The sequence below is a fragment of the Microcebus murinus genome, chromosome 3, assembly GCF_040939455.1.
Source record: "Microcebus murinus isolate Inina chromosome 3, M.murinus_Inina_mat1.0, whole genome shotgun sequence".
NCBI lineage: Eukaryota > Metazoa > Chordata > Mammalia > Primates > Cheirogaleidae > Microcebus > Microcebus murinus.
In genome coordinates this window covers 115961027-115984193 of record NC_134106.1, presented here as the reverse complement: position 1 = coordinate 115984193, position 23167 = coordinate 115961027, and the positions used below count along the sequence as shown (strand labels likewise).

At 62.8% G+C, this 23167-nt stretch overlaps 6 pseudogenes; all 6 read left to right on the top strand.

Annotated features, from left to right (window-relative positions):
- The first annotated feature begins 3185 nt into the window (after window positions 1-3185).
- LOC142870199 (uncharacterized) lies at window positions 3186-3305 on the top strand (annotated as a pseudogene).
- Window positions 3306-7123: 3818 nt separating this feature from the next.
- LOC142870198 (uncharacterized) lies at window positions 7124-7243 on the top strand (annotated as a pseudogene).
- A 3817-nt stretch (window positions 7244-11060) lies between these two features.
- On the top strand, window positions 11061-11180 carry LOC142870197 (uncharacterized; annotated as a pseudogene).
- Window positions 11181-15002: 3822 nt separating this feature from the next.
- Window positions 15003-15121, top strand: LOC142870158 (uncharacterized; annotated as a pseudogene).
- A 3819-nt stretch (window positions 15122-18940) lies between these two features.
- LOC142870196 (uncharacterized) lies at window positions 18941-19060 on the top strand (annotated as a pseudogene).
- Window positions 19061-22879: 3819 nt separating this feature from the next.
- On the top strand, window positions 22880-22999 carry LOC142870195 (uncharacterized; annotated as a pseudogene).
- The last annotated feature ends 168 nt before the right edge of the window (window positions 23000-23167 follow it).

Here is a 23167-nt window from a genome sequence, read left to right as displayed (position 1 = left end):
TCAGTTGGCCAATTAATTTCTTTCTATTTATAGTAGAGACGGGGTCTCGCTCTTGCTCAGGCTGGTTTTGAACTCCTGACCTTGAGCAATCCGCCCGCCTCGGCCTCCCAAGAGCTAGGATTACAGGCGTGAGCCACAGCGCCCGGCCGGATTCATTATTTTTAAAAAGTGTCTCTTATCTCTATTATTGCATTTTCTTTTCTCTCTCTTTTCAAGCAGATGATGGGAGTCCAAGTATTAAGGTGACATGTGTTGCCCGTGCCCCCCTCCCCCCCCCCCCGTGTTCTTATTCATTTACCTCTCATGTTGTTCCAGCATATTGTGGGGGCACCAATGTTAAGGTCGGGTGCGTTGCCCTCTCCCAGCCTCCCCCCTCGGGTCAGAGCTTCAAGTGCGCCCATCCCCCAGTCGGTGCGTACCCACCCCATTCCTAATGGATGTGTATGCCCATCCCCTCCCCCCACCCGCCCGACACCCACCCGAAGAAGGTGATTCCTCTGTGTCCACTTAGGTGTCCATCGGTTCGTACCCATTTGCTGGTGAGCGCGAGCACGTGGTGCTCGTGTGTCCATTCTTGGGATACTTGGCTTACTGGAACGGGTTCCAGCTCTGGCCAGGAGAACCACGAGAGGTGCCCCCTCACCGCTGCTCCTCATAGCCGAATAGCACTCCGTGGTGTCCACGCGCCACATTTTATTTACCCACTCGTGGGTCGATGGGCACTCGGGTGGCTTCCAGGTCTTTGCGATTGTGACTTGTGCCCTGACACTAACCCTAACCCTTACCCAGCCCGTCTCCTCCACGGCCCCTGCCTGACTGACTCCTTCCCGCCCGGCCTATCACCTGTCACCGTCCTCTGCCCCTGCCTGACACGCTCGTCCCCGCCCGGGCCGTCACCGTCCTCGGCCCCTGCCTGACGGGGCTCCTCCGTCGCCTGGGCCTTCCAAGGGCTTGGTGTGGACGCTGGTTCCAGGACGCCCTCCCAGGAACCCGGTAGCAGGGCGGCCGCAGCGTCTCGTGCAACCCAACCGTCCGCCGGCTGGCCGCCGTCGCTAAGTGGCCTGCGGGGGACGTGCTCCCGCTGTGCCGTGGGGGCCCAGCCTGGTGTCTTCTCTGAGGCCCCGCGGCTGCCGCTCCCCGCAAGGGGATAGCCGCGGAGGTGGGGACCGCCTCCTCATGGGGACGTATACCCAGCTCTCCACGTCGGATTCCGGGGCTCTCTGTCCTGCCAGAAGGCCCAGCTGGCCTGCGGGTCCTTAGAGTGGCAAAAACATCCGAAAACTGAGATTGAGGGTCCGGTGGGTGTCTGCACTTTTGTGCTGGGCACCCCAGGGAGGCCCGGGGGCTGGCTGGACAACGTGGTCTGCTGGGCTGGGGGGGGGGTTTGGAGGAGCAACTGATGCCCTTTGCACTTTGGGTAGCAAGTGTCTGAGGTGTCTCTGGGCCCTGTGCCATGTGGGGGCGGGGGCGGGGGCGGGGTGGGAGGAGGAGGAGGAGGAGGAGGAGGAGGAGGTGGGAAGGGCCGTGGCCTGCAGTGGTGTTCCCCGGGGTGGCACAGCATGTGGCTTCTTCCACAGGCTGCTTGGCCTGGGCTCCCTGCACCTGGGCCTTTGGAGGACTGGCCCTGTGCTTGCCAACACTTCCTGCAGGGACCCAGAGCTGGGAGGTTGCATCTCTCAGCCCTGGGTCGGGCAGAGCCCCAGCGGGCCATGCCCACAACCTCTCTCAGCAGGGGTCCCCCAGAAGGCTCCTTTGGGACCAGGATTCTCTTGCGGGTGACTCTTTAAGGTCTGGCCCCTGGATGGAGGGGCACCAGGAGTAGAGGAGCAGGAAGGGGAAGGGGGTGGCCATGCGAGGGGACACTTTCAGGCCAAGTCCCAGCTTCAGTCTGATCCTCCTGGGAACCCCGGGGTGGACATCACACCTCCTGGTTGCCCCGCTCTGAGACAAGGAGCCGGGCTTCGCATTCCCACAGCAGCCAGTCGTGGGCTGAGGACACCTGGGGCGTTGGGAACTCCCTGGCTTCTCCTTGGCTTAACATCTGGAGCTGCTTGTGAATTGTGCCGCCACACACACCCGAGTGCAGGTGTCTTCTGCACAGACTGCGGGCCTCGCTCTTCTGAGTGCCGCTAGCTCGCGACCCACCCACGGGTGAACCTGGTCAGGGTACTTTCTCTCAGGGGCAGACTCTGATCCGGGCGGGCTACCGGTGTCTCTGTTTGCTCCTTTCTTTCTTCCACTTCGGGAAAGGCTTCCTTACTGGGTGTGGAAATCTCCTATGCCTTTCCTCGCCTATTCTGTCAGCTCTAAAATTCTCTTTCGGTTGCCACCCTCACAGATGGATTAGGAAACTCTTTGCGGTGCACTCATTAGTGAAATGACCTCAATGACGCTGGAATCCAATATCTAATGGCCGATTTTTAGCGAGTCCACACGCCAGGGTGGTTGGGGTCCAGTGCAGCCCCGGCCAGGCCCAGGCCCCTTGGACTGGGCCACAGGAGGACACAGAGGAGGGTCCCGGCCCCCACGGTAGCGGTGCGGGCAGTTCTCCAAGGGCTTGGGTGTTTTCCAGAGGGAGGAGATGGAGGGGACTGATTTCTTCAGCGCCCCACAAACCACACCACCCCACCCATGGGACACATCCCGAGAGAGAGAGACGCCCCATACACTGGCTCCCCTCCCCCGTGCGCTGTGCCCCAGCCCTGGCCCGGGGGAATAGGCGGCCGCCGGGCCACAGGGTGGGGGGCGCAGCTGAAAGGGGTTGTGGGGGAGGGCCGCCCCTGGCTGGGGTCAAAGGGCGAGCGCCCCGCCCCTCCCGCCCGTGCGCAGTCTGCGGCCCCGGCGCGCTGGGGGTGGGGGGCGGGGAGGTGAAGGAGGCCAGGCGAGGAGAGGAGGGGGGCTTGAAGGTCTCCACCTGGGCGGGTCCAGCCGTGGAGGCGCATCTTGTGTGAGTGTGAGTGAGTGAGTGAGTGTGAGTGTGAGTGTGTGTGTGTACAGAGACAGCCCCCAACCCCGGCCCGCCGCTCCCTGCCCGCCCCGCCTGTCACCCCCCGTCCCTCGGAGCCCGCGGGACCCGGCCGGCGAACTCAACAGGCCCGACCCGGCGCGGGGCCTGGGGCGGGAGGAGGCGGCGGGGAAGCGCAGAGAGGCTCGGCTTCTTGAGCGGGGCAGGGGCGCCCTCCGCCGTCCACGGCCACACCACCCCGAACGCGCCCGATCCCGTCTGGTCTCGGAAGCTAAGCAGGGTCGGGCCTGGTTAGAACTTGGATGGGAGACCGCCCGGTGTATACCGGGTGCCGTAGGCTTCTTCTTTTCTTTTTTTGCCTCTGGTTCTGTCGCGTTTCTGGGAGTGCGGGGGCGGCCCGGGGTGGGGGTGACCCCCACCCTCAGCGCCCGCCGCGGTGCCTGGCGCCCCAGCCCGCGCCGTTGGGCCTCCTCTTGTCCCGAGCCGTGACACCGCCGCCACGCGGCAGCATGCGTGGCTTCTGGACAGTCAGGTCTCAGACCAAAGGTCTGCTCTGTGGGAGCCGACACGCTGGAGGAAACCTTGAGAGTCTGAGAGGGGAGGGAGTTCCAGAAGAAGGCCAGGATGTCATTTTGAGGGAGTATGTGACCAGAACTCCTCCCGTTGCTTTTGGGGTTCTATGGGCTACACGTAGGAATCTTTGGTGGTGGCACCTGATGTTCGGGGATCCGGAGTCACACCCAGACCTGCTCCACAGGCCTCCTTTTACTTTTCTCTTCGGATTCATTTTTTTTTTTTTTTTTTTTGAGACAGAGTCTCGGTTTGTTGCCCAGGCTAGAGTGAGTGCCGTGGCGTCAGCCTAGCTCACAGCAACTTCAAACTCCTGGGCTCGAGTGATCCTTCTGCCTCAGCCTCCAGGGTAGCTGGGACTGCAGGCATGCGCCACCATGCCCCGCTAATTTTTTATATATATATCAGTTGGCCAATTAATTTCTTTCTATTTATAGTAGAGACGGGGTCTCGCTCTTGCTCAGGCTGGTTTTGAACTCCTGACCTTGAGCAATCCGCCCGCCTCGGCCTCCCAAGAGCTAGGATTACAGGCGTGAGCCACAGCGCCCGGCCGGATTCATTATTTTTAAAAAGTGTCTCTTATCTCTATTATTGCATTTTCTTTTCTCTCTCTTTTCAAGCAGATGATGGGAGTCCAAGTATTAAGGTGACATGTGTTGCCCGTGCCCCCCTCCCCCCCCCCGTGTTCTTATTCATTTACCTCTCATGTTGTTCCAGCATATTGTGGGGGCACCAATGTTAAGGTCGGGTGCGTTGCCCTCTCCCAGCCTCCCCCCTCGGGTCAGAGCTTCAAGTGCGCCCATCCCCCAGTCGGTGCGTACCCACCCCATTCCTAATGGATGTGTATGCCCATCCCCTCCCCCCACCCGCCCGACACCCACCCGAAGAAGGTGATTCCTCTGTGTCCACTTAGGTGTCCATCGGTTCGTACCCATTTGCTGGTGAGCGCGAGCACGTGGTGCTCGTGTGTCCATTCTTGGGATACTTGGCTTACTGGAACGGGTTCCAGCTCTGGCCAGGAGAACCACGAGAGGTGCCCCCTCACCGCTGCTCCTCATAGCCGAATAGCACTCCGTGGTGTCCACGCGCCACATTTTATTTACCCACTCGTGGGTCGATGGGCACTCGGGTGGCTTCCAGGTCTTTGCGATTGTGACTTGTGCCCTGACACTAACCCTAACCCTTACCCAGCCCGTCTCCTCCACGGCCCCTGCCTGACTGACTCCTTCCCGCCCGGCCTATCACCTGTCACCGTCCTCTGCCCCTGCCTGACACGCTCGTCCCCGCCCGGGCCGTCACCGTCCTCGGCCCCTGCCTGACGGGGCTCCTCCGTCGCCTGGGCCTTCCAAGGGCTTGGTGTGGACGCTGGTTCCAGGACGCCCTCCCAGGAACCCGGTAGCAGGGCGGCCGCAGCGTCTCGTGCAACCCAACCGTCCGCCGGCTGGCCGCCGTCGCTAAGTGGCCTGCGGGGGACGTGCTCCCGCTGTGCCGTGGGGGCCCAGCCTGGTGTCTTCTCTGAGGCCCCGCGGCTGCCGCTCCCCGCAAGGGGATAGCCGCGGAGGTGGGGACCGCCTCCTCATGGGGACGTATACCCAGCTCTCCACGTCGGATTCCGGGGCTCTCTGTCCTGCCAGAAGGCCCAGCTGGCCTGCGGGTCCTTAGAGTGGCAAAAACATCCGAAAACTGAGATTGAGGGTCCGGTGGGTGTCTGCACTTTTGTGCTGGGCACCCCAGGGAGGCCCGGGGGCTGGCTGGACAACGTGGTCTGCTGGGCTGGGGGGGGGGGTTTGGAGGAGCAACTGATGCCCTTTGCACTTTGGGTAGCAAGTGTCTGAGGTGTCTCTGGGCCCTGTGCCATGTGGGGGCGGGGGCGGGGGCGGGGTGGGAGGAGGAGGAGGAGGAGGAGGAGGAGGAGGTGGGAAGGGCCGTGGCCTGCAGTGGTGTTCCCCGGGGTGGCACAGCATGTGGCTTCTTCCACAGGCTGCTTGGCCTGGGCTCCCTGCACCTGGGCCTTTGGAGGACTGGCCCTGTGCTTGCCAACACTTCCTGCAGGGACCCAGAGCTGGGAGGTTGCATCTCTCAGCCCTGGGTCGGGCAGAGCCCCAGCGGGCCATGCCCACAACCTCTCTCAGCAGGGGTCCCCCAGAAGGCTCCTTTGGGACCAGGATTCTCTTGCGGGTGACTCTTTAAGGTCTGGCCCCTGGATGGAGGGGCACCAGGAGTAGAGGAGCAGGAAGGGGAAGGGGGTGGCCATGCGAGGGGACACTTTCAGGCCAAGTCCCAGCTTCAGTCTGATCCTCCTGGGAACCCCGGGGTGGACATCACACCTCCTGGTTGCCCCGCTCTGAGACAAGGAGCCGGGCTTCGCATTCCCACAGCAGCCAGTCGTGGGCTGAGGACACCTGGGGCGTTGGGAACTCCCTGGCTTCTCCTTGGCTTAACATCTGGAGCTGCTTGTGAATTGTGCCGCCACACACACCCGAGTGCAGGTGTCTTCTGCACAGACTGCGGGCCTCGCTCTTCTGAGTGCCGCTAGCTCGCGACCCACCCACGGGTGAACCTGGTCAGGGTACTTTCTCTCAGGGGCAGACTCTGATCCGGGCGGGCTACCGGTGTCTCTGTTTGCTCCTTTCTTTCTTCCACTTCGGGAAAGGCTTCCTTACTGGGTGTGGAAATCTCCTATGCCTTTCCTCGCCTATTCTGTCAGCTCTAAAATTCTCTTTCGGTTGCCACCCTCACAGATGGATTAGGAAACTCTTTGCGGTGCACTCATTAGTGAAATGACCTCAATGACGCTGGAATCCAATATCTAATGGCCGATTTTTAGCGAGTCCACACGCCAGGGTGGTTGGGGTCCAGTGCAGCCCCGGCCAGGCCCAGGCCCCTTGGACTGGGCCACAGGAGGACACAGAGGAGGGTCCCGGCCCCCACGGTAGCGGTGCGGGCAGTTCTCCAAGGGCTTGGGTGTTTTCCAGAGGGAGGAGATGGAGGGGACTGATTTCTTCAGCGCCCCACAAACCACACCACCCCACCCATGGGACACATCCCGAGAGAGAGAGACGCCCCATACACTGGCTCCCCTCCCCCGTGCGCTGTGCCCCAGCCCTGGCCCGGGGGAATAGGCGGCCGCCGGGCCACAGGGTGGGGGGCGCAGCTGAAAGGGGTTGTGGGGGAGGGCCGCCCCTGGCTGGGGTCAAAGGGCGAGCGCCCCGCCCCTCCCGCCCGTGCGCAGTCTGCGGCCCCGGCGCGCTGGGGGTGGGGGGCGGGGAGGTGAAGGAGGCCAGGCGAGGAGAGGAGGGGGGCTTGAAGGTCTCCACCTGGGCGGGTCCAGCCGTGGAGGCGCATCTTGTGTGAGTGTGAGTGAGTGAGTGAGTGTGAGTGTGAGTGTGTGTGTGTACAGAGACAGCCCCCAACCCCGGCCCGCCGCTCCCTGCCCGCCCCGCCTGTCACCCCCCGTCCCTCGGAGCCCGCGGGACCCGGCCGGCGAACTCAACAGGCCCGACCCGGCGCGGGGCCTGGGGCGGGAGGAGGCGGCGGGGAAGCGCAGAGAGGCTCGGCTTCTTGAGCGGGGCAGGGGCGCCCTCCGCCGTCCACGGCCACACCACCCCGAACGCGCCCGATCCCGTCTGGTCTCGGAAGCTAAGCAGGGTCGGGCCTGGTTAGAACTTGGATGGGAGACCGCCCGGTGTATACCGGGTGCCGTAGGCTTCTTCTTTTCTTTTTTTGCCTCTGGTTCTGTCGCGTTTCTGGGAGTGCGGGGGCGGCCCGGGGTGGGGGTGACCCCCACCCTCAGCGCCCGCCGCGGTGCCTGGCGCCCCAGCCCGCGCCGTTGGGCCTCCTCTTGTCCCGAGCCGTGACACCGCCGCCACGCGGCAGCATGCGTGGCTTCTGGACAGTCAGGTCTCAGACCAAAGGTCTGCTCTGTGGGAGCCGACACGCTGGAGGAAACCTTGAGAGTCTGAGAGGGGAGGGAGTTCCAGAAGAAGGCCAGGATGTCATTTTGAGGGAGTATGTGACCAGAACTCCTCCCGTTGCTTTTGGGGTTCTATGGGCTACACGTAGGAATCTTTGGTGGTGGCACCTGATGTTCGGGGATCCGGAGTCACACCCAGACCTGCTCCACAGGCCTCCTTTTACTTTTCTCTTCGGATTCATTTTTTTTTTTTTTTTTTTGAGACAGAGTCTCGGTTTGTTGCCCAGGCTAGAGTGAGTGCCGTGGCGTCAGCCTAGCTCACAGCAACTTCAAACTCCTGGGCTCGAGTGATCCTTCTGCCTCAGCCTCCAGGGTAGCTGGGACTGCAGGCATGCGCCACCATGCCCCGCTAATTTTTTATATATATATCAGTTGGCCAATTAATTTCTTTCTATTTATAGTAGAGACGGGGTCTCGCTCTTGCTCAGGCTGGTTTTGAACTCCTGACCTTGAGCAATCCGCCCGCCTCGGCCTCCCAAGAGCTAGGATTACAGGCGTGAGCCACAGCGCCCGGCCGGATTCATTATTTTTAAAAAGTGTCTCTTATCTCTATTATTGCATTTTCTTTTCTCTCTCTTTTCAAGCAGATGATGGGAGTCCAAGTATTAAGGTGACATGTGTTGCCCGTGCCCCCCTCCCCCCCCCCGTGTTCTTATTCATTTACCTCTCATGTTGTTCCAGCATATTGTGGGGGCACCAATGTTAAGGTCGGGTGCGTTGCCCTCTCCCAGCCTCCCCCCTCGGGTCAGAGCTTCAAGTGCGCCCATCCCCCAGTCGGTGCGTACCCACCCCATTCCTAATGGATGTGTATGCCCATCCCCTCCCCCCACCCGCCCGACACCCACCCGAAGAAGGTGATTCCTCTGTGTCCACTTAGGTGTCCATCGGTTCGTACCCATTTGCTGGTGAGCGCGAGCACGTGGTGCTCGTGTGTCCATTCTTGGGATACTTGGCTTACTGGAACGGGTTCCAGCTCTGGCCAGGAGAACCACGAGAGGTGCCCCCTCACCGCTGCTCCTCATAGCCGAATAGCACTCCGTGGTGTCCACGCGCCACATTTTATTTACCCACTCGTGGGTCGATGGGCACTCGGGTGGCTTCCAGGTCTTTGCGATTGTGACTTGTGCCCTGACACTAACCCTAACCCTTACCCAGCCCGTCTCCTCCACGGCCCCTGCCTGACTGACTCCTTCCCGCCCGGCCTATCACCTGTCACCGTCCTCTGCCCCTGCCTGACACGCTCGTCCCCGCCCGGGCCGTCACCGTCCTCGGCCCCTGCCTGACGGGGCTCCTCCGTCGCCTGGGCCTTCCAAGGGCTTGGTGTGGACGCTGGTTCCAGGACGCCCTCCCAGGAACCCGGTAGCAGGGCGGCCGCAGCGTCTCGTGCAACCCAACCGTCCGCCGGCTGGCCGCCGTCGCTAAGTGGCCTGCGGGGGACGTGCTCCCGCTGTGCCGTGGGGGCCCAGCCTGGTGTCTTCTCTGAGGCCCCGCGGCTGCCGCTCCCCGCAAGGGGATAGCCGCGGAGGTGGGGACCGCCTCCTCATGGGGACGTATACCCAGCTCTCCACGTCGGATTCCGGGGCTCTCTGTCCTGCCAGAAGGCCCAGCTGGCCTGCGGGTCCTTAGAGTGGCAAAAACATCCGAAAACTGAGATTGAGGGTCCGGTGGGTGTCTGCACTTTTGTGCTGGGCACCCCAGGGAGGCCCGGGGGCTGGCTGGACAACGTGGTCTGCTGGGCTGGGGGGGGGGGTTTGGAGGAGCAACTGATGCCCTTTGCACTTTGGGTAGCAAGTGTCTGAGGTGTCTCTGGGCCCTGTGCCATGTGGGGGCGGGGGCGGGGGCGGGGTGGGAGGAGGAGGAGGAGGAGGAGGAGGAGGAGGTGGGAAGGGCCGTGGCCTGCAGTGGTGTTCCCCGGGGTGGCACAGCATGTGGCTTCTTCCACAGGCTGCTTGGCCTGGGCTCCCTGCACCTGGGCCTTTGGAGGACTGGCCCTGTGCTTGCCAACACTTCCTGCAGGGACCCAGAGCTGGGAGGTTGCATCTCTCAGCCCTGGGTCGGGCAGAGCCCCAGCGGGCCATGCCCACAACCTCTCTCAGCAGGGGTCCCCCAGAAGGCTCCTTTGGGACCAGGATTCTCTTGCGGGTGACTCTTTAAGGTCTGGCCCCTGGATGGAGGGGCACCAGGAGTAGAGGAGCAGGAAGGGGAAGGGGGTGGCCATGCGAGGGGACACTTTCAGGCCAAGTCCCAGCTTCAGTCTGATCCTCCTGGGAACCCCGGGGTGGACATCACACCTCCTGGTTGCCCCGCTCTGAGACAAGGAGCCGGGCTTCGCATTCCCACAGCAGCCAGTCGTGGGCTGAGGACACCTGGGGCGTTGGGAACTCCCTGGCTTCTCCTTGGCTTAACATCTGGAGCTGCTTGTGAATTGTGCCGCCACACACACCCGAGTGCAGGTGTCTTCTGCACAGACTGCGGGCCTCGCTCTTCTGAGTGCCGCTAGCTCGCGACCCACCCACGGGTGAACCTGGTCAGGGTACTTTCTCTCAGGGGCAGACTCTGATCCGGGCGGGCTACCGGTGTCTCTGTTTGCTCCTTTCTTTCTTCCACTTCGGGAAAGGCTTCCTTACTGGGTGTGGAAATCTCCTATGCCTTTCCTCGCCTATTCTGTCAGCTCTAAAATTCTCTTTCGGTTGCCACCCTCACAGATGGATTAGGAAACTCTTTGCGGTGCACTCATTAGTGAAATGACCTCAATGACGCTGGAATCCAATATCTAATGGCCGATTTTTAGCGAGTCCACACGCCAGGGTGGTTGGGGTCCAGTGCAGCCCCGGCCAGGCCCAGGCCCCTTGGACTGGGCCACAGGAGGACACAGAGGAGGGTCCCGGCCCCCACGGTAGCGGTGCGGGCAGTTCTCCAAGGGCTTGGGTGTTTTCCAGAGGGAGGAGATGGAGGGGACTGATTTCTTCAGCGCCCCACAAACCACACCACCCCACCCATGGGACACATCCCGAGAGAGAGAGACGCCCCATACACTGGCTCCCCTCCCCCGTGCGCTGTGCCCCAGCCCTGGCCCGGGGGAATAGGCGGCCGCCGGGCCACAGGGTGGGGGGCGCAGCTGAAAGGGGTTGTGGGGGAGGGCCGCCCCTGGCTGGGGTCAAAGGGCGAGCGCCCCGCCCCTCCCGCCCGTGCGCAGTCTGCGGCCCCGGCGCGCTGGGGGTGGGGGGCGGGGAGGTGAAGGAGGCCAGGCGAGGAGAGGAGGGGGGCTTGAAGGTCTCCACCTTGGCGGGTCCAGCCGTGGAGGCGCATCTTGTGTGAGTGTGAGTGAGTGAGTGAGTGTGAGTGTGAGTGTGTGTGTGTACAGAGACAGCCCCCAACCCCGGCCCGCCGCTCCCTGCCCGCCCCGCCTGTCACCCCCCGTCCCTCGGAGCCCGCGGGACCCGGCCGGCGAACTCAACAGGCCCGACCCGGCGCGGGGCCTGGGGCGGGAGGAGGCGGCGGGGAAGCGCAGAGAGGCTTGGCTTCTTGAGCGGGGCAGGGGCGCCCTCCGCCGTCCACGGCCACACCACCCCGAACGCGCCCGATCCCGTCTGGTCTCGGAAGCTAAGCAGGGTCGGGCCTGGTTAGAACTTGGATGGGAGACCGCCCGGTGTATACCGGGTGCCGTAGGCTTCTTCTTTTTTTTTTTTTGCCTCTGGTTCTGTCGCGTTTCTGGGAGTGCGGGGGCGGCCCGGGGTGGGGGTGACCCCCACCCTCAGCGCCCGCCGCGGTGCCTGGCGCCCCAGCCCGCACCGTTGGGCCTCCTCTTGTCCCGAGCCGTGACACCGCCGCCACGCGGCAGCATGCGTGGCTTCTGGACAGTCAGGTCTCAGACCAAAGGTCTGCTCTGTGGGAGCCGACACGCTGGAGGAAACCTTGAGAGTCTGAGAGGGGAGGGAGTTCCAGAAGAAGGCCAGGATGTCATTTTGAGGGAGTATGTGACCAGAACTCCTCCCGTTGCTTTTGGGGTTCTATGGGCTACACGTAGGAATCTTTGGTGGTGGCACCTGATGTTCGGGGATCCGGAGTCACACCCAGACCTGCTCCACAGGCCTCCTTTTACTTTTCTCTTCGGATTCATTTTTTTTTTTTTTTTTTGAGACAGAGTCTCGGTTTGTTGCCCAGGCTAGAGTGAGTGCCGTGGCGTTAGCCTAGCTCACAGCAACTTCAAACTCCTGGGCTCGAGTGATCCTTCTGCCTCAGCCTCCAGGGTAGCTGGGACTGCAGGCATGCGCCACCATGCCCCGCTAATTTTTTATATATATATCAGTTGGCCAATTAATTTCTTTCTATTTATAGTAGAGACGGGGTCTCGCTCTTGCTCAGGCTGGTTTTGAACTCCTGACCTTGAGCAATCCGCCCGCCTCGGCCTCCCAAGAGCTAGGATTACAGGCGTGAGCCACAGCGCCCGGCCGGATTCATTATTTTTAAAAAGTGTCTCTTATCTCTATTATTGCATTTTCTTTTCTCTCTCTTTTCAAGCAGATGATGGGAGTCCAAGTATTAAGGTGACATGTGTTGCCCGTGCCCCCCTCCCCCCCCCCGTGTTCTTATTCATTTACCTCTCATGTTGTTCCAGCATATTGTGGGGGCACCAATGTTAAGGTCGGGTGCGTTGCCCTCTCCCAGCCTCCCCCCTCGGGTCAGAGCTTCAAGTGCGCCCATCCCCCAGTCGGTGCGTACCCACCCCATTCCTAATGGATGTGTATGCCCATCCCCTCCCCCCACCCGCCCGACACCCACCCGAAGAAGGTGATTCCTCTGTGTCCACTTAGGTGTCCATCGGTTCGTACCCATTTGCTGGTGAGCGTGAGCACGTGGTGCTCGTGTGTCCATTCTTGGGATACTTGGCTTACTGGAACGGGTTCCAGCTCTGGCCAGGAGAACCACGAGAGGTGCCCCCTCACCGCTGCTCCTCATAGCCGAATAGCACTCCGTGGTGTCCACGCGCCACATTTTATTTACCCACTCGTGGGTCGATGGGCACTCGGGTGGCTTCCAGGTCTTTGCGATTGTGACTTGTGCCCTGACACTAACCCTAACCCTTACCCAGCCCGTCTCCTCCACGGCCCCTGCCTGACTGACTCCTTCCCGCCCGGCCTATCACCTGTCACCGTCCTCTGCCCCTGCCTGACACGCTCGTCCCCGCCCGGGCCGTCACCGTCCTCGGCCCCTGCCTGACGGGGCTCCTCCGTCGCCTGGGCCTTCCAAGGGCTTGGTGTGGACGCTGGTTCCAGGACGCCCTCCCAGGAACCCGGTAGCAGGGCGGCCGCAGCGTCTCGTGCAACCCAACCGTCCGCCGGCTGGCCGCCGTCGCTAAGTGGCCTGCGGGGGACGTGCTCCCGCTGTGCCGTGGGGGCCCAGCCTGGTGTCTTCTCTGAGGCCCCGCGGCTGCCGCTCCCCGCAAGGGGATAGCCGCGGAGGTGGGGACCGCCTCCTCATGGGGACGTATACCCAGCTCTCCACGTCGGATTCCGGGGCTCTCTGTCCTGCCAGAAGGCCCAGCTGGCCTGCGGGTCCTTAGAGTGGCAAAAACATCCGAAAACTGAGATTGAGGGTCCGGTGGGTGTCTGCACTTTTGTGCTGGGCACCCCAGGGAGGCCCGGGGGCTGGCTGGACAACGTGGTCTGCTGGGCTGGGGGGGGGTTTGGAGGAGCAACTGATGCCCTTTGCACTTTGGGTAGCAAGTGTCTGAGGTGTCTCTGGGCCCTGTGCCATGTGGGGGCGGGGGCGGGGTGGGAGGAGGAGGAGGAGGAGGAGGAGGAGGAGGAGGTGGGAAGGGCCGTGGCCTGCAGTGGTGTTCCCCGGGGTGGCACAGCATGTGGCTTCTTCCACGGGATGCTTGGCCTGGGCTCCCTGCACCTGGGCCTTTGGAGGACTGGCCCTGTGCTTGCCAACACTTCCTGCAGGGACCCAGAGCTGGGAGGTTGCATCTCTCAGCCCTGGGTCGGGCAGAGCCCCAGCGGGCCATGCCCACAACCTCTCTCAGCAGGGGTCCCCCAGAAGGCTCCTTTGGGACCAGGATTCTCTTGCGGGTGACTCTTTAAGGTCTGGCCCCTGGATGGAGGGGCACCAGGAGTAGAGGTGCAGGAAGGGGAAGGGGGTGGCCATGCGAGGGGACACTTTCAGGCCAAGTCCCAGCTTCAGTCTGATCCTCCTGGGAACCCCGGGGTGGACATCACACCTCCTGGTTGCCCCGCTCTGAGACAAGGAGCCGGGCTTCGCATTCCCACAGCAGCCAGTCGTGGGCTGAGGACACCTGGGGCGTTGGGAACTCCCTGGCTTCTCCTTGGTTTAACATCTGGAGCTGCTTGTGAATTGTGCCGCCACACACACCCGAGTGCAGGTGTCTTCTGCACAGACTGCGGGCCTCGCTCTTCTGAATGCCGCTAGCTCGCGACCCACCCACGGGTGAACCTGGTCAGGGTACTTTCTCTCAGGGGCAGACTCTGATCCGGGCGGGCTACCGGTGTCTCTGTTTGCTCCTTTCTTTCTTCCACTTCGGGAAAGGCTTCCTTACTGGGTGTGGAAATCTCCTATGCCTTTCCTCGCCTATTCTGTCAGCTCTAAAATTCTCTTTCGGTTGCCACCCTCACAGATGGATTAGGAAACTCTTTGCGGTGCACTCATTAGTGAAATGACCTCAATGACGCTGGAATCCAATATCTAATGGCCGATTTTTAGCGAGTCCACACGCCAGGGTGGTTGGGGTCCAGTGCAGCCCCGGCCAGGCCCAGGCCCCTTGGACTGGGCCACAGGAGGACACAGAGGAGGGTCCCGGCCCCCACGGTAGCGGTGCGGGCAGTTCTCCAAGGGCTTGGGTGTTTTCCAGAGGGAGGAGATGGAGGGGACTGATTTCTTCAGCGCCCCACAAACCACGCCACCCCACCCAACCCCACCCATGGGACACATCCCGAGAGAGAGAGACGCCCCATACACTGGCTCCCCTCCCCCGTGCGCTGTGCCCCAGCCCTGGCCCGGGGGAATAGGCGGCCGCCGGGCCACAGGGTGGGGGGCGCAGCTGAAAGGGGTTGTGGGGGAGGGCCGCCCCTGGCTGGGGTCAAAGGGCGAGCGCCCCGCCCCTCCCGCCCGTGCGCAGTCTGCGGCCCCGGCGCGCTGGGGGTGGGGGGCGGGGAGGTGAAGGAGGCCAGGCGAGGAGAGGAGGGGGGCTTGAAGGTCTCCACCTGGGCGGGTCCAGCCGTGGAGGCGCATCTTGTGTGAGTGTGAGTGAGTGAGTGAGTGTGAGTGTGAGTGTGTGTGTGTACAGAGACAGCCCCCAACCCCGGCCCGCCGCTCCCTGCCCGCCCCGCCTGTCACCCCCCGTCCCTCGGAGCCCGCGGGACCCGGCCGGCGAACTCAACAGGCCCGACCCGGCGCGGGGCCTGGGGCGGGAGGAGGCGGCGGGGAAGCGCAGAGAGGCTCGGCTTCTTGAGCGGGGCAGGGGCGCCCTCCGCCGTCCACGGCCACACCACCCCAAACGCGCCCGATCCCGTCTGGTCTCGGAAGCTAAGCAGGGTCGGGCCTGGTTAGAACTTGGATGGGAGACCGCCCGGGAATACCGGGTGCCGTAGGCTTCTTCTTTTTTTTTTTTTGCCTCTGGTTCTGTCGCGTTTCTGGGAGTGCGGGGGCGGCCCGGGGTGGGGGTGACCCCCACCCTCAGCGCCCGCCGCGGTGCCTGGCGCCCCAGCCCGCGCCGTTGGGCCTCCTCTTGTCCCGAGCCGTGACACCGCCGCCACGCGGCAGCATGCGTGGCTTCTGGACAGTCAGGTCTCAGACCAAAGGTCTGCTCTGTGGGAGCCGACACGCTGGAGGAAACCTTGAGAGTCTGAGAGGGGAGGGAGTTCCAGAAGAAGGCCAGGATGTCATTTTGAGGGAGTATGTGACCAGAACTCCTCCCGTTGCTTTTGGGGTTCTATGGGCTACACGTAGGAATCTTTGGTGGTGGCACCTGATGTTCGGGGATCCGGAGTCACACCCAGACCTGCTCCACAGGCCTCCTTTTACTTTTCTCTTCGGATTCATTTTTTTTTTTTTTTTTTTTGAGACAGAGTCTCGGTTTGTTGCCCAGGCTAGAGTGAGTGCCGTGGCGTCAGCCTAGCTCACAGCAACTTCAAACTCCTGGGCTCGAGTGATCCTTCTGCCTCAGCCTCCAGGGTAGCTGGGACTGCAGGCATGCGCCACCATGCCCCGCTAATTTTTTATATATATATCAGTTGGCCAATTAATTTCTTTCTATTTATAGTAGAGACGGGGTCTCGCTCTTGCTCAGGCTGGTTTTGAACTCCTGACCTTGAGCAATCCGCCCGCCTCGGCCTCCCAAGAGCTAGGATTACAGGCGTGAGCCACAGCGCCCGGCCGGATTCATTATTTTTAAAAAGTGTCTCTTATCTCTATTATTGCATTTTCTTTTCTCTCTCTTTTCAAGCAGATGATGGGAGTCCAAGTATTAAGGTGACATGTGTTGCCCGTGCCCCCCTCCCCCCCCCCCGTGTTCTTATTCATTTACCTCTCATGTTGTTCCAGCATATTGTGGGGGCACCAATGTTAAGGTCGGGTGCGTTGCCCTCTCCCAGCCTCCCCCCTCGGGTCAGAGCTTCAAGTGCGCCCATCCCCCAGTCGGTGCGTACCCACCCCATTCCTAATGGATGTGTATGCCCATCCCCTCCCCCCACCCGCCCGACACCCACCCGAAGAAGGTGATTCCTCTGTGTCCACTTAGGTGTCCATCGGTTCGTACCCATTTGCTGGTGAGCGCGAGCACGTGGTGCTCGTGTGTCCATTCTTGGGATACTTGGCTTACTGGAACGGGTTCCAGCTCTGGCCAGGAGAACCACGAGAGGTGCCCCCTCACCGCTGCTCCTCATAGCCGAATAGCACTCCGTGGTGTCCACGCGCCACATTTTATTTACCCACTCGTGGGTCGATGGGCACTCGGGTGGCTTCCAGGTCTTTGCGATTGTGACTTGTGCCCTGACACTAACCCTAACCCTTACCCAGCCCGTCTCCTCCACGGCCCCTGCCTGACTGACTCCTTCCCGCCCGGCCTATCACCTGTCACCGTCCTCTGCCCCTGCCTGACACGCTCGTCCCCGCCCGGGCCGTCACCGTCCTCGGCCCCTGCCTGACGGGGCTCCTCCGTCGCCTGGGCCTTCCAAGGGCTTGGTGTGGACGCTGGTTCCAGGACGCCCTCCCAGGAACCCGGTAGCAGGGCGGCCGCAGCGTCTCGTGCAACCCAACCGTCCGCCGGCTGGCCGCCGTCGCTAAGTGGCCTGCGGGGGACGTGCTCCCGCTGTGCCGTGGGGGCCCAGCCTGGTGTCTTCTCTGAGGCCCCGCGGCTGCCGCTCCCCGCAAGGGGATAGCCGCGGAGGTGGGGACCGCCTCCTCATGGGGACGTATACCCAGCTCTCCACGTCGGATTCCGGGGCTCTCTGTCCTGCCAGAAGGCCCAGCTGGCCTGCGGGTCCTTAGAGTGGCAAAAACATCCGAAAACTGAGATTGAGGGTCCGGTGGGTGTCTGCACTTTTGTGCTGGGCACCCCAGGGAGGCCCGGGGGCTGGCTGGACAACGTGGTCTGCTGGGCTGGGGGGGGGGTTTGGAGGAGCAACTGATGCCCTTTGCACTTTGGGTAGCAAGTGTCTGAGGTGTCTCTGGGCCCTGTGCCATGTGGGGGCGGGGGCGGGGGCGGGGTGGGAGGAGGAGGAGGAGGAGGAGGAGGAGGAGGTGGGAAGGGCCGTGGCCTGCAGTGGTGTTCCCCGGGGTGGCACAGCATGTGGCTTCTTCCACAGGCTGCTTGGCCTGGGCTCCCTGCACCTGGGCCTTTGGAGGACTGGCCCTGTGCTTGCCAACACTTCCTGCAGGGACCCAGAGCTGGGAGGTTGCATCTCTCAGCCCTGGGTCGGGCAGAGCCCCAGCGGGCCATGCCCACAACCTCTCTCAGCAGGGGTCCCCCAGAAGGCTCCTTTGGGACCAGGATTCTCTTGCGGGTGACTCTTTAAGGTCTGGCCCCTGGATGGAGGGGCACCAGGAGTAGAGGAGCAGGAAGGGGAAGGGGGTGGCCATGCGAGGGGACACTTTCAGGCCAAGTCCCAGCTTCAGTCTGATCCTCCTGGGAACCCCGGGGTGGACATCACACCTCCTGGTTGCCCCGCTCTGAGACAAGGAGCCGGGCTTCGCATTCCCACAGCAGCCAGTCGTGGGCTGAGGACACCTGGGGCGTTGGGAACTCCCTGGCTTCTCCTTGGCTTAACATCTGGAGCTGCTTGTGAATTGTGCCGCCACACACACCCGAGTGCAGGTGTCTTCTGCACAGACTGCGGGCCTCGCTCTTCTGAGTGCCGCTAGCTCGCGACCCACCCACGGGTGAACCTGGTCAGGGTACTTTCTCTCAGGGGCAGACTCTGATCCGGGCGGGCTACCGGTGTCTCTGTTTGCTCCTTTCTTTCTTCCACTTCGGGAAAGGCTTCCTTACTGGGTGTGGAAATCTCCTATGCCTTTCCTCGCCTATTCTGTCAGCTCTAAAATTCTCTTTCGGTTGCCACCCTCACAGATGGATTAGGAAACTCTTTGCGGTGCACTCATTAGTGAAATGACCTCAATGACGCTGGAATCCAATATCTAATGGCCGATTTTTAGCGAGTCCACACGCCAGGGTGGTTGGGGTCCAGTGCAGCCCCGGCCAGGCCCAGGCCCCTTGGACTGGGCCACAGGAGGACACAGAGGAGGGTCCCGGCCCCCACGGTAGCGGTGCGGGCAGTTCTCCAAGGGCTTGGGTGTTTTCCAGAGGGAGGAGATGGAGGGGACTGATTTCTTCAGCGCCCCACAAACCACACCACCCCACCCATGGGACACATCCCGAGAGAGAGAGACGCCCCATACACTGGCTCCCCTCCCCCGTGCGCTGTGCCCCAGCCCTGGCCCGGGGGAATAGGCGGCCGCCGGGCCACAGGGTGGGGGGCGCAGCTGAAAGGGGTTGTGGGGGAGGGCCGCCCCTGGCTGGGGTCAAAGGGCGAGCGCCCCGCCCCTCCCGCCCGTGCGCAGTCTGCGGCCCCGGCGCGCTGGGGGTGGGGGGCGGGGAGGTGAAGGAGGCCAGGCGAGGAGAGGAGGGGGGCTTGAAGGTCTCCACCTTGGCGGGTCCAGCCGTGGAGGCGCATCTTGTGTGAGTGTGAGTGAGTGAGTGAGTGTGAGTGTGAGTGTGTGTGTGTACAGAGACAGCCCCCAACCCCGGCCCGCCGCTCCCTGCCCGCCCCGCCTGTCACCCCCCGTCCCTCGGAGCCCGCGGGACCCGGCCGGCGAACTCAACAGGCCCGACCCGGCGCGGGGCCTGGGGCGGGAGGAGGCGGCGGGGAAGCGCAGAGAGGCTCGGCTTCTTGAGCGGGGCAGGGGCGCCCTCCGCCGTCCACGGCCACACCACCCCGAACGCGCCCGATCCCGTCTGGTCTCGGAAGCTAAGCAGGGTCGGGCCTGGTTAGAACTTGGATGGGAGACCGCCCGGTGTATACCGGGTGCCGTAGGCTTCTTCTTTTCTTTTTTTGCCTCTGGTTCTGTCGCGTTTCTGGGAGTGCGGGGGCGGCCCGGGGTGGGGGTGACCCCCACCCTCAGCGCCCGCCGCGGTGCCTGGCGCCCCAGCCCGCGCCGTTGGGCCTCCTCTTGTCCCGAGCCGTGACACCGCCGCCACGCGGCAGCATGCGTGGCTTCTGGACAGTCAGGTCTCAGACCAAAGGTCTGCTCTGTGGGAGCCGACACGCTGGAGGAAACCTTGAGAGTCTGAGAGGGGAGGGAGTTCCAGAAGAAGGCCAGGATGTCATTTTGAGGGAGTATGTGACCAGAACTCCTCCCGTTGCTTTTGGGGTTCTATGGGCTACACGTAGGAATCTTTGGTGGTGGCACCTGATGTTCGGGGATCCGGAGTCACACCCAGACCTGCTCCACAGGCCTCCTTTTACTTTTCTCTTCGGATTCATTTTTTTTTTTTTTTTTTTTGAGACAGAGTCTCGGTTTGTTGCCCAGGCTAGAGTGAGTGCCGTGGCGTCAGCCTAGCTCACAGCAACTTCAAACTCCTGGGCTCGAGTGATCCTTCTGCCTCAGCCTCCAGGGTAGCTGGGACTGCAGGCATGCGCCACCATGCCCCGCTAATTTTTTATATATATATCAGTTGGCCAATTAATTTCTTTCTATTTATAGTAGAGACGGGGTCTCGCTCTTGCTCAGGCTGGTTTTGAACTCCTGACCTTGAGCAATCCGCCCGCCTCGGCCTCCCAAGAGCTAGGATTACAGGCGTGAGCCACAGCGCCCGGCCGGATTCATTATTTTTAAAAAGTGTCTCTTATCTCTATTATTGCATTTTCTTTTCTCTCTCTTTTCAAGCAGATGATGGGAGTCCAAGTATTAAGGTGACATGTGTTGCCCGTGCCCCCCTCCCCCCCCCCCGTGTTCTTATTCATTTACCTCTCATGTTGTTCCAGCATATTGTGGGGGCACCAATGTTAAGGTCGGGTGCGTTGCCCTCTCCCAGCCTCCCCCCTCGGGTCAGAGCTTCAAGTGCGCCCATCCCCCAGTCGGTGCGTACCCACCCCATTCCTAATGGATGTGTATGCCCATCCCCTCCCCCCACCCGCCCGACACCCACCCGAAGAAGGTGATTCCTCTGTGTCCACTTAGGTGTCCATCGGTTCGTACCCATTTGCTGGTGAGCGCGAGCACGTGGTGCTCGTGTGTCCATTCTTGGGATACTTGGCTTACTGGAACGGGTTCCAGCTCTGGCCAGGAGAACCACGAGAGGTGCCCCCTCACCGCTGCTCCTCATAGCCGAATAGCACTCCGTGGTGTCCACGCGCCACATTTTATTTACCCACTCGTGGGTCGATGGGCACTCGGGTGGCTTCCAGGTCTTTGCGATTGTGACTTGTGCCCTGACACTAACCCTAACCCTTACCCAGCCCGTCTCCTCCACGGCCCCTGCCTGACTGACTCCTTCCCGCCCGGCCTATCACCTGTCACCGTCCTCTGCCCCTGCCTGACACGCTCGTCCCCGCCCGGGCCGTCACCGTCCTCGGCCCCTGCCTGACGGGGCTCCTCCGTCGCCTGGGCCTTCCAAGGGCTTGGTGTGGACGCTGGTTCCAGGACGCCCTCCCAGGAACCCGGTAGCAGGGCGGCCGCAGCGTCTCGTGCAACCCAACCGTCCGCCGGCTGGCCGCCGTCGCTAAGTGGCCTGCGGGGGACGTGCTCCCGCTGTGCCGTGGGGGCCCAGCCTGGTGTCTTCTCTGAGGCCCCGCGGCTGCCGCTCCCCGCAAGGGGATAGCCGCGGAGGTGGGGACCGCCTCCTCATGGGGACGTATACCCAGCTCTCCACGTCGGATTCCGGGGCTCTCTGTCCTGCCAGAAGGCCCAGCTGGCCTGCGGGTCCTTAGAGTGGCAAAAACATCCGAAAACTGAGATTGAGGGTCCGGTGGGTGTCTGCACTTTTGTGCTGGGCACCCCAGGGAGGCCCGGGGGCTGGCTGGACAACGTGGTCTGCTGGGCTGGGGGGGGGGGTTTGGAGGAGCAACTGATGCCCTTTGCACTTTGGGTAGCAAGTGTCTGAGGTGTCTCTGGGCCCTGTGCCATGTGGGGGCGGGGGCGGGGGCGGGGTGGGAGGAGGAGGAGGAGGAGGAGGAGGAGGAGGTGGGAAGGGCCGTGGCCTGCAGTGGTGTTCCCCGGGGTGGCACAGCATGTGGCTTCTTCCACAGGCTGCTTGGCCTGGGCTCCCTGCACCTGGGCCTTTGGAGGACTGGCCCTGTGCTTGCCAACACTTCCTGCAGGGACCCAGAGCTGGGAGGTTGCATCTCTCAGCCCTGGGTCGGGCAGAGCCCCAGCGGGCCATGCCCACAACCTCTCTCAGCAGGGGTCCCCCAGAAGGCTCCTTTGGGACCAGGATTCTCTTGCGGGTGACTCTTTAAGGTCTGGCCCCTGGATGGAGGGGCACCAGGAGTAGAGGAGCAGGAAGGGGAAGGGGGTGGCCATGCGAGGGGACACTTTCAGGCCAAGTCCCAGCTTCAGTCTGATCCTCCTGGGAACCCCGGGGTGGACATCACACCTCCTGGTTGCCCCGCTCTGAGACAAGGAGCCGGGCTTCGCATTCCCACAGCAGCCAGTCGTGGGCTGAGGACACCTGGGGCGTTGGGAACTCCCTGGCTTCTCCTTGGCTTAACATCTGGAGCTGCTTGTGAATTGTGCCGCCACACACACCCGAGTGCAGGTGTCTTCTGCACAGACTGCGGGCCTCGCTCTTCTGAGTGCCGCTAGCTCGCGACCCACCCACGGGTGAACCTGGTCAGGGTACTTTCTCTCAGGGGCAGACTCTGATCCGGGCGGGCTACCGGTGTCTCTGTTTGCTCCTTTCTTTCTTCCACTTCGGGAAAGGCTTCCTTACTGGGTGTGGAAATCTCCTATGCCTTTCCTCGCCTATTCTGTCAGCTCTAAAATTCTCTTTCGGTTGCCACCCTCACAGATGGATTAGGAAACTCTTTGCGGTGCACTCATTAGTGAAATGACCTCAATGACGCTGGAATCCAATATCTAATGGCCGATTTTTAGCGAGTCCACACGCCAGGGTGGTTGGGGTCCAGTGCAGCCCCGGCCAGGCCCAGGCCCCTTGGACTGGGCCACAGGAGGACACAGAGGAGGGTCCCGGCCCCCACGGTAGCGGTGCGGGCAGTTCTCCAAGGGCTTGGGTGTTTTCCAGAGGGAGGAGATGGAGGGGACTGATTTCTTCAGCGCCCCACAAACCACACCACCCCACCCATGGGACACATCCCGAGAGAGAGAGACGCCCCATACACTGGCTCCCCTCCCCCGTGCGCTGTGCCCCAGCCCTGGCCCGGGGGAATAGGCGGCCGCCGGGCCACAGGGTGGGGGGCGCAGCTGAAAGGGGTTGTGGGGGAGGGCCGCCCCTGGCTGGGGTCAAAGGGCGAGCGCCCCGCCCCTCCCGCCCGTGCGCAGTCTGCGGCCCCGGCGCGCTGGGGGTGGGGGGCGGGGAGGTGAAGGAGGCCAGGCGAGGAGAGGAGGGGGGCTTGAAGGTCTCCACCTTGGCGGGTCCAGCCGTGGAGGCGCATCTTGTGTGAGTGTGAGTGAGTGAGTGAGTGTGAGTGTGAGTGTGTGTGTGTACAGAGACAGCCCCCAACCCCGGCCCGCCGCTCCCTGCCCGCCCCGCCTGTCACCCCCCGTCCCTCGGAGCCCGCGGGACCCGGCCGGCGAACTCAACAGGCCCGACCCGGCGCGGGGCCTGGGGCGGGAGGAGGCGGCGGGGAAGCGCAGAGAGGCTCGGCTTCTTGAGCGGGGCAGGGGCGCCCTCCGCCGTCCACGGCCACACCACCCCGAACGCGCCCGATCCCGTCTGGTCTCGGAAGCTAAGCAGGGTCGGGCCTGGTTAGAACTTGGATGGGAGACCGCCCGGTGTATACCGGGTGCCGTAGGCTTCTTCTTTTCTTTTTTTGCCTCTGGTTCTGTCGCGTTTCTGGGAGTGCGGGGGCGGCCCGGGGTGGGGGTGACCCCCACCCTCAGCGCCCGCCGCGGTGCCTGGCGCCCCAGCCCGCGCCGTTGGGCCTCCTCTTGTCCCGAGCCGTGACACCGCCGCCACGCGGCAG